Consider the following 14,192-nt stretch of genomic DNA (forward strand, 5'->3'; position numbering starts at 1 on the left):
CATCAAAGAGCAGAACAGTATCATTTCCCACTACAGTTGTTCATTCCACCCTCAGAATGAGGCCATCTTCTCAGTGGCAAGGCTACAATCAACATTATAAGAGCCAGTGCTTATGGAAGGCCAGACGCTGTACCAAAAGAAAAATATTTTTGTAATGCAATATCAAGTGATATTTGTTTTTCGTATCATCCCACAACTGGAACTAAGACCTCAAAGCAGAAATCCAACTACCCTAAATGTCCCCCTCTTCCTTCCATGACCAAGAGATAACTTGAAGCTGGAGGGAGCCACCTCTCAGAGGTGCTCACTCAGAGATGCCAGTTCAGAGCCAGCCTTCCACCAAGCTCCATTTCCCAGGCCATTCCCACACTCAGCCAATAAGCAGAGAGGCCCGAGCAGGGTTGGCCTCTCAGAGAGGTGGGAGTGGAGGTAGGGTCTCTAAGAGAATCACTGGTAACACCTTGGGGTGTCTGTAGAAAGAAGGGGTGGGTTGTTCCTTCTCCAACTGGACATTTGTTCTATTTCCTGTTCTATATCCGTTCACATCCCCTTAGTGAGATTCAGCCAATGTCATGTCACACCATCCTTTATATTCTACTACATTGAACTTGTTCCTCCTGGCCAAGCTCATATTCAATTAATGATGAGGATTCAAACTAACTTTATGTAACTCCAACTTCTTCTCAGTTTATCTACAGACACTTGGGCAATTCACCCAAACTCTATCTCTGGGCCCCACTTCCTTCAATCCACATAACAGGTGCAAGAATCACCTCTTTAACCTATTCTGCTTAAATTCACTTTTTGTTGTACACCAATACTCTAGAAAAATTTTGTAAATCAATTTAAAATGTTATTTTCCCTTAGTGCAGGGCTTTCCTTTTACTATTTTTCATCCTAAATGCTTCATGTATCAGTCCACTGGTGCTAAATTGCCTTTATCATGTTTTTCAATGCACTTGTATCCTCTGGAAGCTTTATTTAAAATACAGATTCATAGATATTCTGCAAATTTACTGAATCTGCACCTCTGTACATGAGGTTAAGGAATCTTTTTTGTTTGCTCATTTTTTTGTTTTGTTTTGGACAACAACAACTACCCGATGCTTCTACACAGTACCATTTGGGAATAAACACATTAGTGGATAAGACTACATATCAAGGAAAAAGTGCATCTGAGCCCTGCACAACTTGCATACACTTGCTTTTAAATGGTAGAATGACTTTACCAGGTTCTATAAAAGGTCATATTTTTTTCCTTTTATAAATGTGGAAACAGAAGTGACAAAACCCAAAACATAAGCATACCTAAGAACTTCATGGAAAATAGAATTAAAAGATAAGTTTATTTTACTAAAAAACTTTCGCCAACCATGCATATCAGGGTCTTCAAAAAGTTCATGGAAACACATATTTTGAGAAAAATACTATCCATGGATTTTAAAATGTTTGCACTGAAATAAACCTAACTTTTAATTAAACTTTTCAACAAATTTTTTGACTTCACCCCCAAACCAAATGGAATGATAAGCCAAAGAAATTTCAATATGATGCATGAGACAATGGGCAAAACATTTGGCCAGAAGTAAATCCTGAATATAAATTTTCATCAAAGCTGAAATTAGTCCCCTCCCCACTTTTTTTTTAATTTACAGTTCAAAATTTGCTGTTCCACTAGCTTCAGAAGGTTGGCAAGCTGCAGCAATCACAAAGCATCTTTTCACGTTTTGAACACCATCTCTGTCAGAGGAGCAAACACCATTTCACATCTTGTCATGGAGTAGAGGTGGAAGTCTCCCTATTCAAGAAGAAAGAGAAAGCAAGTCAAGTGTTTGTCCCCTACTGCCTGCACAGTTGCGTGTCTTCTGCCTAGTGGATTCACAGGACTAAATGGTAAACACCTGGGAGCATAAAATAGGAAGGAACAGAAAATATAAGTCAAGCTTTAAGACCATCTGAAGCTACTCTCCTCCTCCTTCGTGATGGAAATGGCGTGGGGGACCCGCATGGGGAGAAGAGCTATGGCCACCTGACATTCCACAGCTCCATACTACCCTCCCCCTTATCTGGCACCCTTTGTTCTCCCGGGGTCACCTGCTCCTGATTTATTTATTTACTTCTTTGTGTGTTTGCCTCTGAACTAAGCTGGAAACCAAAGGCAAAGCCATGTGAGCACAAATCAAGTGATTGAGGTCAGGGTCAGAATGGAGATCTACGACTAACTGCAGAAATAATGACTGAGTGCCTGCATAGGTTACCAAGTCCTTCACTGGGGATTCACAGTTGAATTATTAAGGCTTTTAGACTGTAAAGTCTTGCTCAACCAAGATGAATAAGCCCTAGAAAGTTGCAATACACAGAACCTGAAGCTAACAATGATGTGTTGGACATTTGCGTTTTTGTTAAAAGGGAAATACCATGTTGCGCTCTTAATATGATAAAAAAATTATTAAAAAAATGCATGAGACTTAAGAATCAAGGCTCGATTTCCCCAACTGTTTTAAATTTATAATCTTTGCTAAGGAAACATTTCTGAGAACATATTTGCTTATTTATAAATTATACATATGCTTTACTCTTTTACATAAGATGTATACAAAATTAGATACTGAATTAGTCTATTAGACAATGGAAATAATAAGTCCACTTTCCCATACTCCCAAGTATTGTCTTATTGAACCAAACTTTGTAGACCATTGTTTTAAACAGAGAATTTCTTCTATATATGTTAGGAATTAGATGGGGGTAGCTTTTATTATTCATATTTTTACAAGAGTTTTTGTCCAAGAAGATTTAGTAGTGTAACAGTTCATGTTGGGCAAGAGGAATCCCCAGTAAGAATCATTAAAAGTTTCATAGCAGCAATGACTATGATAGAAAAACAAAGGAAATAAACTTAAATGTTATTTAATAGAAGACGGGTTAAATAAACAATAATAGATCTGTAGAATTAAATTTTGTTTCCAATAAAAATGAACATTTTTTTAAAGATTTTATTTATTTATTTGAGAGGTATAGTTACAGACAGTGATGGGAGAGACAGACAAAGGTCCTCCTTCCATTGGTTCACTCCCCAAATGGCCACAATGGCCGGAACTGCATCAATCTGAAGCCAGGAGCCAGGTGCTTCTTCCTGATCTCCCATGTGGGTGCAGGGGCCCAAGGACTTGGGCCATCTTCTAGTGCTTTCCCAGGCCATAGCAGAGAGCTGGATTGGAAGAGGAGCAGCCAGGACTCGAACCTGTGCCCATATGGGATGCTGGCACTGCAGGCAGAGGATTAACCTACTGTACCACAGCGCCGGCCCCCAAAACGAAAATTTCTAAGGTGCTTTAATGCAATGGCTGGGGTGGGGGGCTGCATGGCTTGAATTGTGTCCCCCTGCCCCAGATTCCTATATGGCAGTCCTAATCCCCAGTAACTTAAAATGTGATCTTATTTGGAAATAAGGTCACTGCTGATGCAATTAGTCAAGATTAAGTTGGCCGGCACCATGGCTCACTTGCCTAATCCTCTGCCTGCAGAGCCAGCACACCGGGTTCTAGTCCCGGTTGGGGTGCTGGGTACTAGTTCCGGTTGCTCCTCTTCCAGTCCAGCTCTCTGCTGTGGCCTGGGAAGGCAGTGGAGGATGGCCCAAGTGCTTGGGTCCCTGCACCCGCATGGGAGACCAGGAGGAAGTACCCGGCTCTTGGCTTCAGATCGGTGCAGCACCAGCTGTAGTGGCCATTAGGGGAGTGAACCAATGGAAGGAAGACCTTTCTCTCTGTCTCTCTCTCACTGTCTATAACTCTCTCTCTCTCTCTCTCTCACTGTCTAACTCTGCTGCCTGACCAAAAAAAAAAAAAAAAAAAGATGAAGTCATCCTGGAGTAAGGTGGACTCCAAATCCAACATGACTGGTGTCTTTTTTTTTTTTCATTTTCAATTCTCTTTATATACAGAATATCAATTTAGTATAAAGATTTCAACAGTTTGCACCCACATAGAAACACAAAGTGAAACATACTGTTTGAGTACTAGTTATAGCATTAAATCACAATGTACAGCCCATTAAGGACAGAGATCCCACAAGAGGAGCAAGTGCACAGTGGCTCCTGTTGTTGACCCAACAAATTGACACTCTAGTTTATGGCGCCAGTAACCATCCTAGGCTGTCGTCATGAGTTGCCAAGGCTATGGAAGCCTTCCAAGTTTGCCGACTCTGATCATATTTAGACAAGTTCATAAAAGACAGAGTGAGGATAGTAACCAATGATCCTAAGAGTGGCATGAACCAGCTCTGAACAATTATACAGCATTAAGTGGGGAAGAGGACCATCAGTACACACAGGTTGGGAGTAGAGCCATTGGTGGTAGAGTAGAGGTTATGATTACAAAGGAATGAGGCCCAAGTGCACTAGACAGGGCCTAGAACAAAGGACAGAGTCATTATTAGAGGAGCTAAGAAAGGTGCTGTCTAAGCTACAATGAAGTTTTCTGATTGAGAGGCAAATAGAACCTGATAGAAGGGGCTTGATAATAATCTGGTGGGCTTTGGGCCTTGTAAATTCAGAGGCCCAGACCTATCTATCTCTTCACATGGGGTATATCCTAAGGGAGGTGTGAACCTCCTAGAGGAAGGCACTCTGTTGACTTTCATTACTTGGCTGGCCTGGGAGGAGAGCTGGCCAGGTAAAGGCAGGGGGCATCTCTAACAAGAAATTTACAGTTCTGCCTTCAATGTTGCTGACCCTACTTGACCATCCCCTCAGCTGCAGTGGTCACTTTGGAAGTTGGGCTGAGTGAAGGGCTTTTCAGCTTAGAGCCAATAAGATCTGTGGCTCTGACCTGGGCATCTTCGACTCCAGGGCAGATCCATTTCCAGTGATCCAACTCTTGGCAGAGCTGCCAGGGCTCTTCACAAGCTGACTTCTGCTGAAGCCCAGGCTTACCACATTGAAAGCCACTGCAGTGGACTGGCCTGTTGGGTCTCCTTGAGGGCAGATCACTGTACAGATCAGCCATTAATAGACCTGCCACCCATTGCTTCTGATGCCGAGCTTTCTTTTCCTCCTGGTTTGTGTTAAAGCAGACCAGAGGATGCAAGTCAAGGGAGTGCCCGTATCCCATCTCTAATCTTCGGTGGCCTGAACTACAAGTCTATAGTCACAGGCATGTTTTGTAGTAGTTTTTCTAAGGTAGACAATGCCCATGAGGAAAATTATATTCTCACTTTAAAACTTTCTTTCCCTTTGGTCTGAAAGGGAGGTTTTTTCTACTTACTGTATACTTCGCTGATGGCAAAGTGAATCTAGCTATGAGATTATTATTTAAGTTCTTATTTTGGCTATGCTATTGCAGAAAAATGTTAGCCATCTCTTTTATAAGGTCTAAAGATTAAATTGTGCATCCTACAGATTCCTTCATAATAGAATTAGTTTCCTACCTTGAAGAGAATAGAGAAATGAAAGAACAAGTTGGGCTTAGAATAGAGAAATGAGGGAGCAAGTCCTAGATCGCTTGCTGACAATAGCAATATCACTGGTGTCTTTAAAAACAAGGAAAATTGAAAGCTTCCACACAGGGAGACAGTCATGGGATAAATGACTCATGAGACAAAGGTTGTTGGCAAACCACCAGGAGCTAGGAGAGAGGCAGGGAACAGGTTCTCCCGCATCACCCTCAGAGGGAACCAACCCTGTTGACACTTTGACTGCAGACTTTTAGGCTCCCAAAAAGTGAGACAATAAATCTTTGCTGTTTACACCATCCAGGAGCCATGCTATGACATCGTGTTATACTGGAAAGGTCTGAGATAAAATGCCCACGTGTTCTGAGTGCAGTTGCTTAATGAGGGGGTAGTTCTGGGAAAGACAGCATTAGATGACTGTGTGTGTGAATACAGCAGAGTGTATTTATAGAAACGGAGATGGCTATGACATCACTAGGGGGTATAATCTACGGGATCACCATGCTGTATGTGGCCCATTCTTATGCAGCATACAAGTGTACACAGCTAACAGAAATGCTTATCTCTTACTTGGTGGGTAATTTGCATGCTTTTTTCTTCTTAATTGTTAATCTTCATGTTCTGTTTTCCCTAATTTTCTGTAGATAGAGACCTATAATTTTTTTTAACTTTTATTTAGTAGATACAAATTTCCAAAGTACAGTTTATGGATTGCAATGGCTCTCCCCCCACCCCCATAATTTCTCTCCCACCCACAACCCTCCCATCTCCTGCTCCCTCTCCCATTCCATTCACATCAAGATTCATTTTCCATTATCTTTATATACAGAAGATCAATTCAGTATATATTAAGTAAAGATTTCATCAGTTTACCCCCACACAGAACACAAAGTGCCAAATACTGTTTGAGCACTAGTCATATCATTAATTCACATTGAACTACACATTAAGGACAGAGATCCTACATGGGGAGTACGTGCACAGTGACTCCTGTTGTTGACTTAACAAATTGACACTCTTGTTTAAGGCATCAGCAATCTCCCCAGGCTCTAGTCATGAGTTGCCAAGGCCATGGAAGCCTCCTGACCTATAATTTTTTAAAAGACTTATTTATTTATTTGAAAAGTCAGAGTTACAGAGAGAGTAAGAGACATGGGGAGAAGGAGATTTTCCATCTGCTGATAACTCCTCAAATGGCCACAATGGCCAGGGCTGGACCAGGCCAAAGCCAGGAGCTTCATCCGGGTCTCCTGCATATGTGCAGGGGCCCATATACTTAGGCCATCTCCTGCTGCTTTCCCCAGGCCATTAGCAGGAAGGTGGATTGGAAGTGGAGCACCCAGGACACAAACTGGCGCTCTTATGGGATGCCAATATTGTGGGTGGTGGCTTTTCCTGCTACACCATGACGCTGGCCCTGAGAGCTATAATGTCTTAAGTTGCTGATTAATTTATAATAAAAACTTTTTTGAAAGGTGTTTATTATTTACTACAAAGGAACGATTTCTAGTGTTGCTAAAGTGGACAAAGGTGAGCGGATAACTCAGTCCAGAGCCCTCAGGTTCTGTGCTCTCCCTGCAGGTGCTACTGGAAGCTCTCCTTGGAGACGCATGCTGCAGCTGTCATCCCTCTACTCACCCCTGCCCAGGCACCAGCCTGATCATTCCCTGTTTTCCCTTTCGCCCCAGGCACCCTTCACCCAAGTCACCCCTGACTTCTGAATGCTTCTGCTTCCTTGTCTGCAAGCAGAGAATAACATGGGTGCTCTGCCTCCTGCAGATCAAATAAAATACTGTGTACAGAAGTGCACTAGTGATCTATCAGGGCCTAGCAGACACGACACGCTTGCCATGCTTTGGAACAACAGCGGGAGACCTCCCCACTGCACTCTCTGGCCACCCCTTTGAGAAGAAGACCACAGCTGGAGACCCTCCAGGGCAGAGGGTGCTCCACTGATACCATGGAAGCCACTGCTACCAGCTCAGTGCTGTGGGACTGACAAGCCCAGGGTTCACCCACCTGGCACTGATAATCAGAGACCTCATTTTCCCGGTTCCTCATGTGTTGGTTTTCTCCCCGTTGGGGACCTAGTTCTTCAGAGGCCAGCCTCAGTCCCATCAGGTTCCCTGTTTGGCATCTGAACTTTCCTAATGCTAGCTTTCTTAGTCTTCACATTGAGTTCCACAGGAATAGCTGTGGTAGGCAGACAGCCCTTCCATACTGGTGGGTTCTGCACCTTCCAAGTCACTGTCATATTTGGGGAAAAAGCTGTCTTTACAGAACATGTTCAGAGCCTTCTTTCTGGTTGTTATTCCCCAAACATATAAACAACATATATATGTTATATAACTTCTTACCAGCATTTATACTGCATTAGGCTTTATGAATACCTTAAAGATTATTTAAAGTATACAGGAGGATGTGCATAGCAAGGTAAAATTTCCAGGGTATGTTACAAAAAATTTTTCATAAGAGCGAGTACCAGCAAGTAAGAACTTCCATCTACTGGTTCACTCCATCAACTTGGCTGGGCTAACGCTAGAATCTAAACCAGGTCTCCCATGTGGGTGGCAGGAACCCAATCACTGAGCCACCACCTGCTGCCTCCCAGGGTCTGCATTAGCAGGAAGCTGGAGTCAGGAGTGGAGCCAGGAATGGAATACTTGCCCTTTGAAGTGAGGCTGGCCATCTTAACCACCAGCCAAACGCCTGTGCCTCCAAAGTACATTTTAATCATAGCTGACTTTTCCTTGCCAGGACCCTTGTTGTGTCCTGTCATATTATGGTCTGGAGAAGGAGCTCAGGAAATGCTGACTCCTAGGAATGTGATAGTATATTAATATAGGAATGTAATAGTATATATGTATGTGTGTATATATATATATATATATATGTATACACACGTGTAATACAGTCTAGAGGAAAAGACTTTTAAATGAGAGATACAAAGAAAAAGGGAGAAAAAATAAAGCTGAGGGGGAGAATGTTTACTAAGATTGCTAACATCAGAAAGGTGTTAGCCTAAGGGCACACAGCAAGCATCAGTTTTGCAGCACATCCTGTGCTGTAAAATTTTTTGTACTTCTTATAACGAGGGGGCTTCCAAAAGCTCATGAAATATGGAATTATAGGATAAGTCTATTTTGGTTAAAAATATTGAAATCCATGTTCAGTTTTTGCATAATACACACTTTCCATGAACTTTCTGAAGACCCCTCATAAGCCCTGAATTCAATTTATCCCTTCCCACAGGCTGGCTGGAAATTCCATCACACTCATCGTGGTCCCTGCCTTCCCCATGCAAGTCACAGAGGTCACACAGATCAGAGTGTTTGTGGAAGGTCACTCTGTAATTTGGGGGGGGGGGGTGCTTCACTGCTGATCAAGAGCCTCCCTCCCCCCAGACAACACAGGTTGCCCTGTCCTGTCTCCTTCCAGGCTCCCAAAGCTTCCCAGACCTACTGACTTCCACCTCCCTGCTTTTCTTGCCCCAGAACTAAGAAGAGCTAAGAAGAGACAGCCCATTTCTTGTAATTCTTTGGGAAAAACAAGAGTTTTAATTTTTCCCTGAGGGTTAGGGAAACGTGCTAGGAGAGAGTAGGGGAGCCAGAAAGCAAGGGAGAGACACCCCCTAGTCCTTTGTTCTGCATCGGTCAGGACCAAACACGAATCGGTATCTCGACACATCACCCTGCTGCTCTTTGAGTGGAGGGTCAAAAGCCCACGTGTTTTCAGGAAGGGCACCGAGGAACCCACTCCTGAGAACGACACAGGCGTCCCAGACAGCTGCCAGGTCGCAGGTGTCATGGGGAAGCACCTGCCTCAGCCAAAATCAGCACCAGTGCCAGCCAAATGCCTGTCCACACTCCCCCGCTTCCCACCTGAGGATGCGGGGTCTGGCTGCTGGGTTTGGTTTGGTTTTTGTCGTTATTTTTCTTGTCATTGTTTTCCTTTGCTTTTGAGTGAATGTGAACATTATGCTTGTCTTCAGGAAGATGTTGACGCAACACAAGAGAAACCCCAGTAGATAAGTAACATCTTATCCCAGCTTTATCAGGGCACGCCCAGCCACCCCTGGCCGGCACAACCAGCCTGTGTCTGTCCTGATAACTGTTAACACTTACCCAGCACTTCTTGGCAGGAGTAGCTGGGAGATAGTGACAAGTGCTCATTGTACTACTTATTCTCCAAGAGCCTATTCTATCTGGTGAGGGGCACCGACGTCCATTTCTCCATTTACTTACTGAGCTCTGTGCAGAGAGCTGAGTCAGTGGTCACCATGTTGTCACGTGATTCTGGTGAACTTTTAGGGACCCTATCTCACCTGACCTTTATTCCAGCTATGCACCTATGTTACATAGATACCCATTTTGAAAAGTTTGGTATATATTCATTGAGATTTTGTTTTACCCGTTTATAACACTGACATACATACAAAGCAAAGAATGATATTGTTCCTACTGCTCTAGCTTTTTCTCTCCCCAACTCCCTAGGAGAAGGCAATGTTAATCAGGTTAGGTCAAATTCTGTGACATTGATGGGGTCAAAGCTAAAGGTCACTCCTATGTCAGACTCTCTGGATACCTCCTTTGTGTGGAGAGGGCATCCTGAGCCTGGAGTGACTCAAGGGTCTCACTCGCTCTCTCCCTAGCTCTCTCTTCTCTTTCTCTTAGCTGTTGCTACATTGTGATCCTTGTTCGGGACCAGAAGAGTCAGACTTGGGTTTCTAGGCAGGGAGAAAGCCATCTCATCTTGAACCTGACCCTAAATAACATCCCTGTGCCAAGAAGGGGAGCTATCACAGGGAGATGATGGATGATAAAGTGACAGCTCATATGGCACTTGCATGGATTCCCTGAGGTTTCTTCTACACCAACATCAGAAAGAGACAGAGTGGCAGGGTTCAGAGGGGAGTTGAACCTTGCAGGGTTCATTTTCTACTGTAAAACCTGTAGGCTCTCTTCAGTTTCATGGATGCCATACTGCATGTGGATCCCTCACTGAGACATGCAGCCCCTCAGCTGCTCAGAACACAAATGCAGTGAACATTGATAAACCGTCCAGCGCCCCCTTCAGGGAGAAGCTCACTGCCCCAGATGCAGGAGTGCTGTCTCCAGTTGGCCTCAGTGGCAGCCACCTCAAGATAGAAACCAGTCACAGGGCACCACTTTGCCCAAGGTCACACTCTTCCTAGGTAGCCCACATCCAGGGAATCATCATGTTGGGGTCACTTCCGCCCAAAGCAGAACAGTTTCACTACTTGGTTGGTTGGTTGGTTTTGGGCACCAGTGCTCCCTTGTGGAGTGGCTGGGAGCTGTCATTGAAGACAGGCTGCTGGGTACAGCTTCGGGCAACAAGACATCTGCCATCAACGATAATTCTAGGAATTTCCCATTTTTTGCCAGAACCATTGCCCAGTTCTAGTTGGTTTCTGCTGTAAGTAGGATAATGATTCTCCAACCCAGTTACACACATACACACTCCAATCCCTGGATGCTGTGTGTTACCTCACAGGGCAAAGAGGACTTGGCAGCTGTGATTATGCTAAAACTCTTGAGAGGGGGCGATTATCCTGTAATATCCAGGTAGGTCCTTGGGAGAGAGAAGCCAGAAGGGTCAGAGTAAAAGAATGAGATATTATTACAGAAGCAGGGAGAAACACAAAGTCCTCAGAGAGAGGGGCTGGCACTGTTTTCCAGAAGGTTCAGCTGCCACCTGCAATGTCGGCATCTCTTATTGGAGCACTGGTTCAAGTCCTGGCTGCTATGCTTCTGACCTAGCTCCCTGCCGATGTGGCTGGGAAATGCGCAGATGGTGCCCCAAGGATTGGACCCCTGCTACCCACGTGGGAGACCCAGGTAGATTTCCTGCTTGGGCTTGACACAGCCCTGATTGATGTGGCCACTAAGGGGGTGAATCAGCAGATGGAAGATCTCCCTCTCTGTAACTCTGACTTTCAAATAAATAAGTAAATCTTAAAAGAAAAAGAAAGTCATCTAAGGGAGAGATTTGAAAGTGCCACTAGCTTGAAGATAGTAGAAGGGACCATGAGCCCAGGAATGTGGACAACCTCTAGAAACTGGAAAATGCCAGAGTGGACCCCTGAGAGGGGTGCGATAAAATCTCATGCTGTCCTGTGCCCTCCAGCTCTGGATGGGAAACATCTGTTTATTCAATGCATCCATGCCCTATATGCTACCTGCGCCTCAGTCATGTAGTAGCCCTCTGGGTTATAAGATCGACTATTGAGGTATCAGAGAGAGCGTACATCGGATTCAGAACAGCTGACAGTTTGAGCATCTGCTAGGGGTCTTAGAACATGCCTCCTTTGGATAAGGGGACTGCTGTATTCCAACAACATCTCAGTCAAGCCCTCTCTGATGCTTCTTGTGCTTCATTTTTCTTCCTGGCATTTTGGTGACATGCAGTAGTTTTTAACCTTTATTTTCTCTCTCCCTCCACTGGAATGTACAGACAGACAGGAATTGGCCTCTTTCGTCACTGCTCGGTTCTCACCCAACACACTGCCCGGTACACCATGGTCTCAGGAAATACTTTGCTTAGTGAGTGCGGTACAGCAAGTCTTGGCACACGCTTTCTGTAAAGGGTCAGATAGTAAATATTTTGCACTCTGCAGGCCCAGGGGCAAATTTAGGGATACTATTGAGATTCTTATATAACAACTACCAACAGTGAGCCAAAAATGAGTCTCTGCTCACAGGTCATATAAACACAGGCAGCGAGCCAGAGCCGGCCTGCTGGCCACTCTGCCAGCTCCTAAACCAGATGATGAGTAACTCAACAAAAATGGAAAATGTCCTTGAACTTTCTTTAATCTCATAAAACATGGTGGTAACTTCCAGGAACTCAGCCATCACACAAATGCAGGAAGGGTGTGATGGTTACCAATCCAGAGCCTTCAGAGTACCGGAGATCTCACTTGCTCACACTGAGATGCTATGAGATGAGAATTTAGGGTAGAATCAGTTCCTATTAGTGTTTCACTATTACCAAAGGCCTGCTTGGTGCTATGGACAAGGTCAAGAACTAGGGATGCCTTCATGTTAAAAATCCACCAGCAAAGACATACACAGGCAGTAAAACACATTCTTGATCCTTTGAGAAAAATAGGGAATCAGATATGATTTACTAGGAAACCTGAGTGCATTTTGTGGGTAAAAATCTTTCTGTGGTGTGTATGGTAAAGAGTATGTCGTCTCTATGTAGAATGGTACTATGATCTTCCTGTGTCTTCTATTTTTCACTTGTCTGCATTCCTGTATACTTTTTACTACAGTTTAATATTCCCTGGTTTGCATCTGCCACACTTTGCTTATTTCTACCTCAGCGGTGGGTATCTTCGTTTCCTGTAACCACAGGCACAACTCGAGTGAGCATTCCCACACGGCCTCCTTGTGGATCTAGGTGAGGCTGCGTCAGACACCTGCCCACGTGGGTACCCTCCTTCTGCCTGTCCAGCAGGATCCATGGGTTTCCTCCCACTTCCCAGCTCACTGAGGGATGTTCGGCATTAACTTTCTAACGTCTACCATGTCTCTCTCTGACTGCTGGTGAGAACTTGGCAGTTCTTCATGTTCTCGTCTGCTGTTGGAGCTTTCCTTCCTTCCTTCCTTCCTTCCTTTCTTTCTTTCTTTCTTTCTTTCTTTCTTTCTTTCTTTCTTTCTTTCTTTCTTTCTTTCTTTCTTTCTTTCTTTCTTTTGACAGGCAGAGTGGACAGTGAGAGAGAGAGAGAGACAGAGAGAAAGGTCTTCCTTTACCGTTGGTTCACCCTCCAATGGCCACCGCGGCCGGTGCGCTGCGGCCAGCGCATCACGCTGATCTGAAGCCAGGAGCCAGGTGCTTCTCCTGGTTTCCCATGCACTCCTGGGCCACAGCAGAGAGCTGAACTGGAAGAGGGGCAACCAGGACAGAATCCGGTGCCCCAACCGGGACTAGAACCCAGTGTGCTGGCGCCTCAGGCAGAGGATTAGTCTATTGAGCCACAGCGCTGGCTGGAGCTTTCCTTTCAAAGACTCACTGATTCATGACCTTTGCCCACTTTTTTGATGCGTTTCACATCCTTTTCTTGCCCTTTGGGGACTTCTTTGGCTGAGAATCCTTTTGACAGTTTGAGAGATTGAAAAAACAAAACAAAACAAAAAAATAAATCTATCACCCAGACTGCCACTTACTTGCTAACTCTGCCTATGAAGACCTTCATCCTTTAAAAGAAAGTTGTCCTCATTCACAAATGTTTTTCTCCTTTTTTCCATTTCCTAACATTATAATTTTAGTCTTTCACTCTCAGAGCCTGAATCTGCTGGAGATTATTTTGAGATGCCACACAAGACCCTATCCTTTCTCCACTACTCTGAGGAGTCTCTGCTATCCCATACTAAGGTCACGTGCAAATGTGTATAACAGCTTGTCATCTCACTACTGCAGTCTGGTTGTAAGGACCACACTATTTATTTTTTCTACTGACTTTGTAAAATGTTTTAAGATTGGGGCCAGTGCTGTGGCATAGCCGGTAAAGCTGCCACCTGCAATGCCGGCATCCCATATGAATGCAGGTTCGAGTCCTGGCTGCTCCACTTCAGATCCTGCTCTCTGCTATGGCCCGGGAAAGCAGTGGAAGATGGCCCAAGTGTTTGGGTCCCTGCACCGGCATGGGAGACCTGGAAGAAGCTCTTGGCTCCTGGCTTTGGATCGGCGCAGCTCTGGCTATTGTGGCCATCTGGCGA

The sequence above is a fragment of the Lepus europaeus genome, chromosome 1 (assembly GCF_033115175.1).
Source record: "Lepus europaeus isolate LE1 chromosome 1, mLepTim1.pri, whole genome shotgun sequence".
NCBI classification, from domain to species: domain Eukaryota; kingdom Metazoa; phylum Chordata; class Mammalia; order Lagomorpha; family Leporidae; genus Lepus; species Lepus europaeus.